Source organism: Gorilla gorilla, chromosome 4 (genome assembly GCF_029281585.2).
Source record: "Gorilla gorilla gorilla isolate KB3781 chromosome 4, NHGRI_mGorGor1-v2.1_pri, whole genome shotgun sequence".
NCBI lineage: Eukaryota > Metazoa > Chordata > Mammalia > Primates > Hominidae > Gorilla > Gorilla gorilla.
The window spans coordinates 166092867-166106047 of NC_073228.2; the positions used below are offsets into that span (position 1 = coordinate 166092867).

A 13181-nucleotide genomic window follows, 5' to 3' on the forward strand; every position below is an offset into this window, starting at 1 on the left:
TATTTTTCTAAAAGGTATATAAACTTTCTGCTCTTGTCACTTCTCTGGGTCTTCATTTTCTTGTGACTCCCATATACATGCACTATCCTAATAAAACTTGCATACTTTTCTCATATTCGTCTGAATTATTTCAGTTTAAGTCTTAGGCCCAGCTGGAGACCCTAAGAAGGCAGAGGAGAAATTTCCCATCTACATGGGAGTTCTCACAAGAAAATGAAGAGTCATATTGTATGTTCCCTAATAGGAATTTGCTTGGTTGTTTAAATATATATGAACAGTCTGATTAGACATTCATGAGTATATATTCATTAACTTTTAAAACTGCAGATATTTCTCCCAAATAAAGTTATGTCTGTGCATTTTAGATATGCAATAAATTCATTCATTCAAAAATATTTACTTAGAATCAATTGGTTAGTGCAGACAAATCTGTTCTCAAGAACTCTACAAATGGAGGAGATAGTTATAGAGCTATAGTTATATTTATTCTGGAATTACTTGTGTTTCAAAATATAGATTTTATTATTAGTCAGGTACGGCAAGGCCAACAGATTAAGAGGCAATTGCCGTTGAAATGGTAGTTAGTTTTATTCACAGATTCCAAGAAATAGGCTCACAGGTTTTATTCACAGATCCCAAGAAATAGACTCACACTGAGAGTGGTCACACATGGCAGCACTGGGGTCTATCAGGGGGTGGGGATGAGGGTAGAAAGTGTGGGCAAGAGCCTTAACAGTGATTCCCAGAAGAAGGACCCTGGGAAGGCTGGTAAGTAGATTTAATTGCCATGGGCTCTGGGGCCCAGAGGAGCTATCCCTAATTGTCTGGCACCTGGCCCTGGAGTGATTAGCCAAGCAGAGAGTGGGATAGTGGCCCAGAGTGTGAGAGCCCAGTAAGGGAATTTGTTGAAGTGTGAACTCTGGATTGGTTGGTTTGCATTTGAAAAGCTCACTCTTGGTGGTGTTGTTTACTCTCTTTAGGAATTAGGAACTAGAGAAACTACAGGAGGGGCTGGAATAGAAAGGCCCCAAATGTCAAAAGGTCAAAATACAGAAAATAAATAACAAGGTGAATACACTCATACTTAATTTTTTAAACCCTCAGTACCAAAAGTAATCATGAATAAAGGAAATGAGGGGATATACGACCAACCGTGAACAAACAAAAAGTTCAGAATTGTTCGTACTTCTTTCTAGCTTCTTATAATGGGAATAAGATGGATAAGTTGAGCAAACTGTGAATCCAGGGACATAATCATAATTAATAACAGCAACTATTCAGGGTTTGCTTATCATGACTTGGGCATTATGATTAGTGCTTTTCATGCAGTTATTTTATTTGATTTTTCTGGCAACTCTGACAGCGTTAGGAAAGTGAGGCTTAGAGAGTAAGTAATTTTTTAAAGTTTACACAGCAAGTGAGTAGTAGATGTGAAATTTATGCTGAGATATTTTCACTCACATCCATGTGAAGAGACCACCAAACAGGCTTTGTGTGAGCAACATGGCTGTTTATTTCACCTGGGTGCAGGCGGGCTGAGTCCGAAAAGAGAGTCAGCCAAGGGAGATAAGGGTGGGGCCATTTTATAGGATTTGGGTGAATAAAGGAAAATTACTGTCAAAGGGGGTTGTTCTCTGGTGGGCTGGAGTGGGGGTCACAAGGTGCTCAGCAGGGGAGCTTTCGAGCCAGGATGAGCCAGAAGGAATTTCACAAGACAATGTCATCAGTTAAGGCAGGAACAGGCCATTTTCACTTCTTTTGTGGTGGAATGTCATCAGTTAAGGCAGGAACCAGCCATCTGGATGTGTACCTGCAGGTCACAGGGGATATGATGGCTTAGCTTGGGCTCAGAGGCCTGACATTCCTGTCTTCTTATATTAATAAGAAAAATAAAATGAAATAGTGGTAAAGTGTTGAGATGGTGAAAATTTTGGGGGGTGGCATGGAGAGATAATGGGCGATGTTTCCCAGGGCTGCTTCGAGGGGGATTAGGGGCAGCGTGGGAACCTAGAGTGGGAGAGATTAAGCTGAAGGAAGATTTTGTGGTAAGGGGTGATATTGTGGGACTGTTAGAAGAAACATTTGTCATTTAGAATTATTGGTGATGGCCTGGATATGGTTTTGTATGAATTGAAAAACTAAACGGAATACGAGAAGGAGAAAAACAGGTATTAAAGGTCTAAGAACTGGGAGGACCCAGGACATCTGATTAGAGAGTGCCTAAGGAGATTCAGCATAGTCCTGCCAGCAAAGATTATTTATTTACTTTGAGAGTTAAGAGTGGCAGTTTGGGGATAGCACCAGGAGATATCAGCTGTGATGGCTTGGAGAAACAGTGTAAACCGGCAGTGTAAACAAAAGCAGGGCATGTATGAGTAGTTGAGAACGGTGAATAGGAGTATGACTAGACAGAAGATAGTAGGGATGACAAGTTTTTTGGGGGTACAGTCTAAGTTGGTCTGGTGTCTGGAATGAGACTGGGGCCTAATAAAAAGGAGCATCTATACAGGAGCTCAAATGGGCTGTACCCTGTAGCATTCTGAGGACAGGTCTGACTTCTGAGAAGGGAAAGTGGTAAAAGTATTGTCCAGTCCTTGTTAAGTTGGTGGCTGAGCTTGGTGAGGTGTGTTTTTAAAGGACCTTTAGTCTGTTCTACTTTTCCCGAAGATGGAGGACCATAAGGGATATAAAGGTTTCACTGAATACTAAGAGCCTGAAAAAGTGCTTGGCTGATTTGACTAATAAAGGCTGCTCTGTTATCAGACTGTATAGAGGTGGGAAGGCTAAACTGAGGAATTATGTCTGACAGAAGGGAAGAAATGACTTCAGTGGCCTTCTCAGACCCTGTAGGAAAGGCCTGTACCTATCCAGTGAAAGTGTCTACCTAGACTAAGAGGTATTTTAGTTATCTGACTCGGGGCATGTTGAGTAAAGCTAATTTGCCAGTCCTGGGTGGGGGCAAATCCTCGAGCTTAATGTGTAGGGAAGGGAGGGGGCCTGAATAATCCCTGAGGAGTAGTAGAATAGCAGATGGAACACTGAGAAGTTATTTCCTTGAGGATAGATTTCCACGATGGAAAGAAAATGAGAGGTTCTAAGAGGCGGGCTAGTGGCTTGTACTATGGCATAGCCTGCCTTTGCTGGTGTGTGGCGATTAGGCCTGGTGGAGCTGCCATCAATAAATCAAGCGTGATCAGGGTGAGGAACAGGAAAGAAGGAAATATGGGGAAATGGGGTGAATGTCAGGTGGATCAGAGAGATACAGTCATGGGGGTCAGGTGTGGTATCAGGAATAATGTGGGAGGCCAGATTGAAGTCCGGGCCGGGAACAATGGTAATTGTGGGACTTAACAAAGAGTGAGTACAGCTGAAGGAGCCGGGGAGCAGAAAGTATATGCGTCAGGTGGGAGGAAGAAAATAGATTTTGGAAGTTATGAGAAATGTAGAGAGTGAGTTGAGCATAGTTTGTGATTTTGAGGGCCTCTAAAAGTATTAGGGCGGCAGCAGCCACTGCACAGAGACATGATGGCTAGGCTAAAACAGTAAGGTCAAGTTGTTTGAACAGAAAGCCTACAGGGTGCGGTCCTGGCTCTTGTGTAAGAATTCTGACCACACTAACGATGCCTAGGAAGGAAAGGAGTTGTTGGTTTGTAAGGGATTGAGGTTTGGGAGATTAATCGGACACGATCAGCAGGGAGAGCACGTGTGTTTTTATGAGAATTATGCTGAGATAGGTAACAGTTAAGGAAGAAATTTGGGCTTGACTGAAGTAATGGGGGCTGTCTGTGAAGCTTTGGGGCAGTACAGCCCAGGTAATTTGCTGAGCCTGATGGGTGTCAGGGTCAGTCCAAGTGAAAGCGAAGAGAGGCTGGGATGAGGGGTGCAAAGGAATAGTAAAGCATGTTTGAGATCCAGAACAGAATAATGGATTGTGGAGGGAGGTATTGAGGATAGGAGAGTATATGGGTTTGACACCATGGGGTGGATAGGCAAAACAATTTGGTTGATAAGGCATAGATCCTGAACTAACTTGTAAGGCTTGTCTGGTTTTAGGACAGGTAAAATGGGGGAATTGTAAGGAGAGTTTATAGGCTTTAAAAGGCCATGCTGTAGCAGGCGAGTGATAACAGGCTTTAATCCTTTCAAAGCATGCTGTAGGATGGGATATTGGCATTGAGTGGGGTAAGGGTGATTAGGTTTTAATGAGATGGTAAGGGGTGCGTGATTGGTTGCCAAGGAGGGAGTAGAGGTATCTTATATTTGTGGGTTAAGGTGGGGGGATACAAGAGGAGGACACAAAGGAGGCTTTGGATTGGGAAGAAGGGCAGCAATGAGATGCAGCTGTAGCCCAGGAATAGTCAGGGAAGCAGATAATTTAGTTAAAGTGTCTCGGCCTAATAAGGGAACTGGGCAGGTGGGGATAACTAAAAAGGAGTGCTTAAAAGAGTATTGTCTAAGTTGGCACCAGAGTTGGGGAGTTTTAAGAGGTTTAGAAGCCTGGCCGTCAATACCCACAACAGTTATGGAGGCAAGGGAAACAGGCCCTTGAAAAGAAGGTAATGTGGAGTGGGTAGCCTCCGTATTAAGAAGGGGACGGACTTACCCTCCACTGTGAGAGTTACCTGAAGCTCGGCGTTCGTGATGGTCTACGGGGCTTCCGAGGCGATCGGGCAGCGTCAGTCTTCAGCCGCTAAGCTGAGAAGGAGTCAGTGAGAGAGGCTTGGGCCAGAGTTCCAGGGGCTCTGAGAGTGGCTGCCAGGTGAGTTGAACAGTCCGATTTCCAGTGGGGTCCCGCACAGATGGGGGAATCCTGGGCTGCAGGCATTCCTTGGCCTGGTGGTCAGATTTCTGGCACTTGTAGCAAGCTTCTGGGGGAGGAGGTTCTGGAGGAACGCCTGGCCCCTGCGGTTCAGGCATTTGGAAGTTCTTATGTGCTGGAGATGTGGCTGGGGTTTGTCTCACAGTGGAGGCAAGGAATTGCAACTTTTTTCTATTATTGTACACCTTGAAGGCGAGGTTAATTAAATCCTGTTGTGGGGTTTGAGGGCCGGAATTTAATTTTTGTAGTTTTATTTAATGTAGGGAGCAGATTGGTAATAAAATGTATTTTGAGAATAAGACGGCCTTTTGACCTTTTAGGGTCTAGGGCTGTAAAGTGTCTCAGTGTTGCTGCCAAATGAGTCATGAACTGGGCTGGATTTTTATATTTGATGAAAAAGAGCCTAAACGCTATCTGATTTGGGATAAAGAAAAAGGAGTGTTAACCTTGACTATGCCTTTAGCTCCAGCCACCTTTTTAAGAGTAAATTGCTGGGCAGGTGTGGGAGGGCTAGTCATGGAACGAAACTGTAAGCCGGACCAGGTGTGAGGAGGGGAGGCGATAAAAAGATTATAGGGTGGAGTAGCAGAGGCTGAGGAAGAATTGGGACCTAGCTCAGCCTGGCGAGGAGCAGCCCGGGGAGGAGGGGAGAGGTCAGATGCGTCTGTAGAAAAGGAAGATTAGAAAGACTCAGCAACGCTTGGGTTTGGGACTGAGGGGACAGGAGGGAGGGAAAGAAAGATTTGGGATGAGTTGCATTGGGAACAGAGACTAGAGAGGGACTGATGTGTAAAAGAATGCCTGGACGTCAGGCGTCTCAGACCATTTGCCCATTTTACGACAAGAATTATTTAGATCTTGTAGCATGGAAAAATTGAAAGTGCCATTTTCCGGCTATTTGGAACTACTGTCAAGTTTGTATCGGGGTCAAGTGGCATTGCAGAAGAAAATAAGATGCTTAGATTTTAGGTCAGGTGAGAGTTGAAGAGGTTTTAAGTTCTTAAGAACACAGGCTAAGGGAGAAGGAGGAGGAATGGAAGGTGGAAGCTTGTCCATAGTGAAGGAGGCAAACCCAGAGAAAAGAGTAGAGACACGGAGAAGGGGTGAGGGGTTCTTGCCCTCCAGAAAAACAGAGAAGGGGTTGGGGTGCAGAGATACGAGGTTGGGGCACAGAAATAAGGGATCGGGGTGCAGAGATAGAGGTTGGGGCACGGAAATAAGGGATTGGGGCGCAGAGATATAAGAGGTTGGGGCACGGAAATAAGGGATTGGGGCACAGAGATACGAGGTTGGGGTACTTACCCCTCCCCCAGAAAAGCGGGACTTGCCACTAAGGGTGAAGGAGAAGTGATTGGGGGTTTCTTGCCCCCCAGAAAGGTGGAAAAGGGGTAGAGACATGGAGAGAAGCGGTTGGGGTACTTGCCCCTTCCCCAGAAAAGCAGGACTTGCCACTAAGGGTGAAGGACCAAGGCAGGCATCCCTGCGTGCTCTGACACCTCTGAAACCTGGGTGAAGAATCAGAGAGGCGTCCCTGTAATGATTAAACACCAAGGGAAGGCTGCCTTCCCTAGTCCGTGACCGGCACCGGAGTTTTGGGTCCACAGATAAAACGTGTCTCCTTTATCTCTACCAGAAAATGAAAGGAATTGAAATTAAAAGAAGGAAGAGATTGAAGTGTGGTGCCAAGATTGAAAGGAGAAAGAGATTGAGGGATAGTGAGGGAGGTTGGAGAAGAGAGTAAAAAGAGGCCGCTTACCGGATTTGAAATTGGTGAGATGTTTCTTGGGCTGGTCAGTCTGGGGGCCTGAGGTCGTAGGTGGATCTTTCTCACCGAGCAAAGAGCAGGAGGACAGGGGATTGATCTCCCAAGGGAGGTCCCCTGATCCGAGTCACTGCACCAAATTTCATGCACGTCTGTGTGAAGAGACCACCAAACAGGCTTTGTGTGAGCAACATGGCTGTTTATTTCACCTGGGTGCAGGCGGGCTGAGTCCGAAAAGAGAGTCAGTGAAAGGAGATAGGGGTGGCGCCATTTTATAGGATTTGGGTGGATAAAGGAAAATTACTGTCAAAGGGGGTTGTTCTCTGGCGGGCTGGAGTGGGGGTCACAAGGTGCTCAGCAGGGGAGCTTTTGAGCCAGGATGAGCCAGGAGAAGGAATTTCACAAGACAATGTCATCAGTTAAGGCAGGAACAGGCCATTTTCACTTCTTTTGTGGTGGAATGTCATCAGTTAAGGCAGGAACCGGCCATCTGGATGTGTACCTGCAGGTCACAGGGGATATGATGGCTTAGCTTGGGCTCAGAGGCCTGACAGATATGAAGGACTCTATAGCTGGAATTGATCATTATTACACACACACACACACACACACACACATACATATCTATATCTCCACACATGTACTTGTTTCCGTGTACTACATAGCTATTTTAGTTGAAGAAACAGGAAAGACTTTTAAGCATATTGTTCAAATCATATACAGTAAGACTTTAATTTTCTGGTATGGTTTAGAAATGGAGTATGATAATTAGATTATATGGATATTAAAGAGATAATTATAAAAATCTTCCAATAATTATGATTGACAATCATAATTGTCTTATCATACTTAAGTTCTGAGGAATCTAATATAATCATTGATGATTAAATATCTGGGAAGGCCTTAGCATCACGATAATGAATGAGTTGGATCATACTGAAGAAATAAAATAGTGTTTGTTGTTGTAGCTGTGATTTTTCTCACTTCTTGCTCCTAAAATTGTAATCGTTATATGTATATACATATATATAACTATTATATATAACTATTGTGTTATATATTATATATGTAATATACATATGCATATATTTCAATGGGGCTTGATAGAGTAGATTTACTAATTCCTGTACCCCTATTTATCATAAGCTGGAAAATGAAAGGGAGAAGCAGACACTCCATCTAAGATTAAAGAGAACACAGAGAAAGGGAGTTTAACATAAAATTATTCCAAGAATAAATAGTGTAGTGGATACAGCACTGCCTCTGAGCTCACCCTGATTTGGGTTTGAATTCAAGATGCAAATTCCTAACCGAACTTGTTCCTACAATGTTAAGCAGTGAAAATTCCTATATCATGGGATGGTCATGAGGGTTAAATAAAATAATGATTGTGAAACTCTTAGTACAGTGTTTATTACGTATACATTTTAAGTTTTATTCCCATTTTATGCATGAAATAGCATATATTTAATAAGCATTCAATAAACCTTAGTTATGCATAAAATTTGCCTTTAATATGTATTCTTGCCACATACTCCTTAAAATAGCTGTATCTTGGAGAGAAGCTTCACCCTTGGAAATGGAATCTCTCACATACAAATTCCTAGTACTATTGGAACCTAACTTACTCCATTAACTTCAAGGGGGAAAGGGACTCCTCTATAAAGATGCACAACCTTCAAGCTTCAGGCTCAACAGGCACCATAGTTCTGAGAAAGAAGGGCGCTGAAGAGAAATGCAGCAAGTGAGAGGGCTTAATTAGCTCTGGTAGAAAATTAGATGCTAATTTTCTGCTCCTGCCATCCCAAGGGGCTTGCATTCTTCATTTCTTATCAGATTGTCCCTTGGCTCCAATTTCTTTGGGGAAAGAATCTTGATGCTGATAACATTCTCACCCCACAAGGAAGGTTACTGCACAGAATCCCAGAGTTTGGTGCGGAGTTGGCTCAGTTTCCTATTGCGAAGTAAGCAAAGTCTTTTAACTGCCTGAATGTCAGCTGTTCTGCTTCAGTCCTCCTCAGGGATATCCTGACCCCTTCCAATACAATCTCTCACCTCTACACTGACCTTGCCCTAGAGACCCCTTGATTAATTACCAACTCTCAAATAGATGTATATACATGTATATATATGAATAAATTCCAGGCTTCTCATAGTTTGACATGCTCTGGTGAGAATTCAAATCATAACCACAAAAATCTTGCACACAATGTGAACACTTCTGGGTTTATGGATTCTCTACTCCCTTGTCTACTTTAGGTCACATTAAAAACATACATAGTAAACTTCATATGCCCATCATATTCTCCCCACCTGTATCTCCTTTTTAAAGATCTGCCTATATACTGCCTGGAAAGAGTAACTTTACATAATAAATTCTCCTATTCTCAGGACATTCTTTTTTTGAGACAGAGTCTCACTCTGTCGCCCAGGTTGGACTGCAGCAGCCTGATCTCGGCTCACTGCAATCTCTGCCTCCTGGGTTCAAGTAATTCTCCTGCCTCAGCCTCTAGAGTAGCTGGGATTACAGGGGCTTGCCACCACGCCTGGCTAATTTTTTTTTTTTTTAATTTTTAATAGAGATGTGGTTCCACCATGTTGGCCAGACTGGTCTCGAACCCCTGACCTCAAGTAATCTACCCGCCTTGGTCTCCCAAAGTGTGTTGAGATTATAGGCATGAGCCACCGCACCTGGTCTCTCAGGACATTCTTGATGGAAGCAGGAAGAATCTTCTATGTAGTCAGGGTGATATTTTAAAATACATCGTTGTGAATTTTGCTTTCACATTTCTTTCCATGGACATGATACCCTCCCTGGTGAGCCCAGAGTAGGGTTGAGTTGAGGTTTGGGAATTAAATTGTCATATTAATATTCACAATAGTAAAAAGAGAAATAGTTAATGTTTTTCTTCTGACACTAAAATATGATTTCGCAGCAAAACCAAAAGCTTGGATTCTGAGTAAGAAGATAATTTTCTAGTTCGTTTGAGCATATCAAAGAATGAGTAGATATCCAATAAGAGTTTATTTCTTAGTAGAATGAAGATACTCTTTTGTCTATGATTACTGGATTGTGTTGCTATTGAAAGGTAGGAGAAGAATACGAAGGAGAGAAATTCTTGAAGCCTATCCCTTCTGGGCAGTAGGATGACAGGGAGAGTAAACATTGCTAGGCAAGAGTGAGAGAAAAAAGACTCATGGGTTCTAATCTCTAGGCAACAGGCTTTAGTGTGTGAAGAGAATGTATATTGGATAAGCACAGAGAAATAAGTCTAGGAAGCGTTTACTTTCATCCAGTTTGGGACTCTATATGGCACACTGCAGAATTTAGCAATTCCAGGCAACCATTATTTCAAATGCAGCATGAGCAGGGTCAGAGGAGCTGATTTAAACCCAAAAGAGACTGCAAGACAGCTGGAAAATTTAGGGGCTTGTTTGTTTGCTCCTTCCCCAGGTGCTCTCTGCTCTCCAAAATATTAAGGTTGTTTTGAGAAAAGAGAGGAGGAGTTAGGACATTAGGCAGGCCTCCAATAGTGGCTACCATAAAGGAGAAACCCAAGAGGTCTCATCTGGAGACACTGGGTTTTAGGTATCATGGGTTTCCTTATTGCTATGGTTTGAACGTTTTTGTCTGCTCCAAAATTCATATTGAAACTTGATCCCCGATGCAAAAATATTAAGAGGTGGGACTTTAAGAAAGTGATCAGGCCACGAGAGTTCTGCTGTCATGAATAGGATTAGTAACCTTATAAAAGGGCTGGAGGAAACTAGCAAGGTCCCTTTCTGTTTTCCCCAGACACCGAATGCCAATACCTTGATCTTGGACTTCCCAGATTTAGAACTATAAGAAATACATTCTTGTTTTTTTATAAATTACCCAATGCTGTGGTTTACTCTTTGTCCCCTGCCAAAACTCACATTGACATTTACTCCCCAGTGTGGCAGCATAGACAGATTGGACCTTTAAGAGGTGATTGGGTCATGGAGGCTCTGGGTGTTAAAACTGGAGGAAGGGAAGAGAATCTGAGTCTTCTTCTCACAAAATCTTGCTATGAGAGGACTGGTCATTATTAATACCTGTCCTGGTATTACTACATCATCCTGGAGGACCAGATGTTTTTGGAATGAGAGAAGACAAATGAAGTCTTGGGTCTACTGTTTCTTAGAGACAGTGTTTCTGATTATAGGCCATAGTTATCTTAAAAAGACCATGTTGATCTTCACAGTGAGCTGAGAATGTAAAAGCATTGGTAGTGATTGCCATGGAGGGATGGCTTTTGAATAGCACAGGTAGGACCTCATGGGATTGAGGAGCAAGTGAAATAACTGAAAATTCATAACTTCAGAACATTTCAACATGTTTAAGAGCTGAACAAAATCACAAAAAATCCATTTTATTTGCGCATATTTATATTAGTTATATTATTTGTTCAGGGAGTCAGGAAAAGGGAAATTTACAAATTAATGACGAATGTATTTTGTAATTATTCTGGCCAGTGTCTTACCTGAATTGGGCCTTGTTCCAAGACTGATCCTTGTTTTCTTTTTTTTTTTTAAGAAGGAGTCTCGCTCTGTTGCACAGGCTGGAGTGCAGTGGCACCATCTCGGCTCACTGCAAGCTCTGCCTCCCAGTTCGTGCCATTCTCCTGCCTTAGCCTCCTGAGTAGCTGGGATTACAGGCACCTGCCACCACACCTGGCTAATTTTTGTATTTTTTTTTTTTTGTAGAGACAGGGTTTCACCATGTTAGCCAGGATGGTCTCGATCTCCTGACCTTGTGATCCACCCGCCTTAGCCTCCCAAAGTGCTGGGATTACAGGCTTGAGCCACTGCGCCCAGCCCTGTTTTCTTTAAAATACTGTGTACCAAATATTTTACCAGGCAGAGGATACTGGTCATGTGAACATTGCTGTCTTCTGGTTGTTCTCTGCCCCTCACAAAGAGGTGGGTGCTTGAGATGCAGTACCAGTGAGTTACAGAGGGACAGTAAGAAGCCACATGTTCTTTGTCCTTTGCACATTTACGTTAGTGTGAAAACCCTGGTATATTTGAGCTAACATGGACTAACCAGATCCTCTCTTTCTCTTTCTTTCTTTTTTCTTTCTTCTTTCCTTCCTTCCTTCCTTCCTTTCTTCCTTCCTTTCTTCCTTCCTTCCTTCCCTTTTTTTTTTTAAGTGACCTTAAAGATGACCTAATCAGGTGCCCTAGTGCACTGGGATAGAGACTAAGAGACATTCAGGAGATTATTGATTAGAAGAAGTTCTATCTCCTCATCTCAGGGATTGTATTTCTGACTCACTTGTATTTCTTCTGTATCTTCGGCTTCTCTCTCCTCTATTTAACTCTTAACATAAATATCAAATTCTGAAAGAGGAGGTTCTTGACTCTCAAATAGAGGGAATTGTCTAGTAACCCATTATAACCTAATCCTGATTTAATAATCTCATTGACACTCTTTTAGCTAAGAAATTTTCTTGTTTGTTCACTTGTTTTACTGTTTCTCCTTGTCTCCTAGAATAGCATCTCCATGAAAAGAGAAACATTATTGCTCATGTACAGTATGGGATCTCCAGGACACATAACTGTGCTCAACATATAGTAGGCTCTCAGTAAATGTTTGTTAAATCTGTTAAAAATGCATGAGCCAAAAGATCATATAGCCTGAGGAATAAAGACATAGGAAGAGGAGTCTGCTTACCTTCCGATTTCCCTGAGGTCAACTTCTTGTAATTCCATTCATTAATATTTCTCTCTGCTCTTAATTTTGTCTGGTGTTCCCCGTCTTCCAATCAAATAATGGATGAGCTAGCACTTGCCTTTCCTAAACCTCAGTTTCTTTATTTTTAGAAACAGAGAGGACTATCTATTATTACCAGAAGATACTATCTAGAAGGATTAAAATTAAAATGGATAAAATGTATATGTGAGGACATTTTAAACTACATGCTGTACACATTTAAAGACATTTTTACAGAATTACTAGAATTTCGATTCTTGAAGGAACTTTCAAGCCTTTTATTTTACAAAGGAGGAATAATTGATCCAGAGATCTTATATCACCTCACCATGGTTACAGAAGTTGAGTGGTTTCCTGATTCCAGATTCTGTCTTTGGTTCACTATTCCATACTACCTCCTCCAAGTCTTACCAAGTGTTTTAACCTTAGGAGTGACTTGCTCAAAGCAGTACACCCAGCATGCTGCAAAGTCTTTTGACTCTCTAATTTAGCACTTTTTTATGTTACATCTTCCTGCCTCCCATTCTTATTGAACTGTAATGAGATGTATTCTATTTTAATTAGTATGTTAGTGTTTAGTGTTGGTGTCAGCCTGACCTTGTATGTGTTTGTCTTTGCTGCTCTGTTTCTATTTAAACTACAAGCTCTTGGGAAGAGAAAGAAATGCCAATTTAACCACTCCACTGCCTTGTGATCCTGAAGACTTTAACAAAGACTATTTGGTGATGATAATGATGATAGACTATACATAATAATATTCCCCTTTCTCTCTAGAGGCCTGCATGGTTGCTTTAGTTTGCATTTGGAATTCTCTCATTATTGTTTGAAAAATAGGTACTTTAGGATTCTTCTAAAGGCCCAAA

The 13181-nt window shown here is 42.2% G+C and overlaps 1 long non-coding RNA gene across 1 annotated transcript; it reads right to left on the minus strand.

The window, feature by feature from the left end:
- Positions 1-1766: 1766 nt before the first annotated feature.
- On the minus strand, positions 1767-6993 carry LOC129533522 (uncharacterized). Its single transcript, XR_008679804.2, has 3 exons — positions 6576-6993; positions 4623-5483; positions 1767-1810 (listed from the first exon to the last, which is right to left on the minus strand). It is a non-coding gene; the product is annotated as an uncharacterized lncRNA (long non-coding RNA).
- Positions 6994-13181: the final 6188 nt, after the last annotated feature.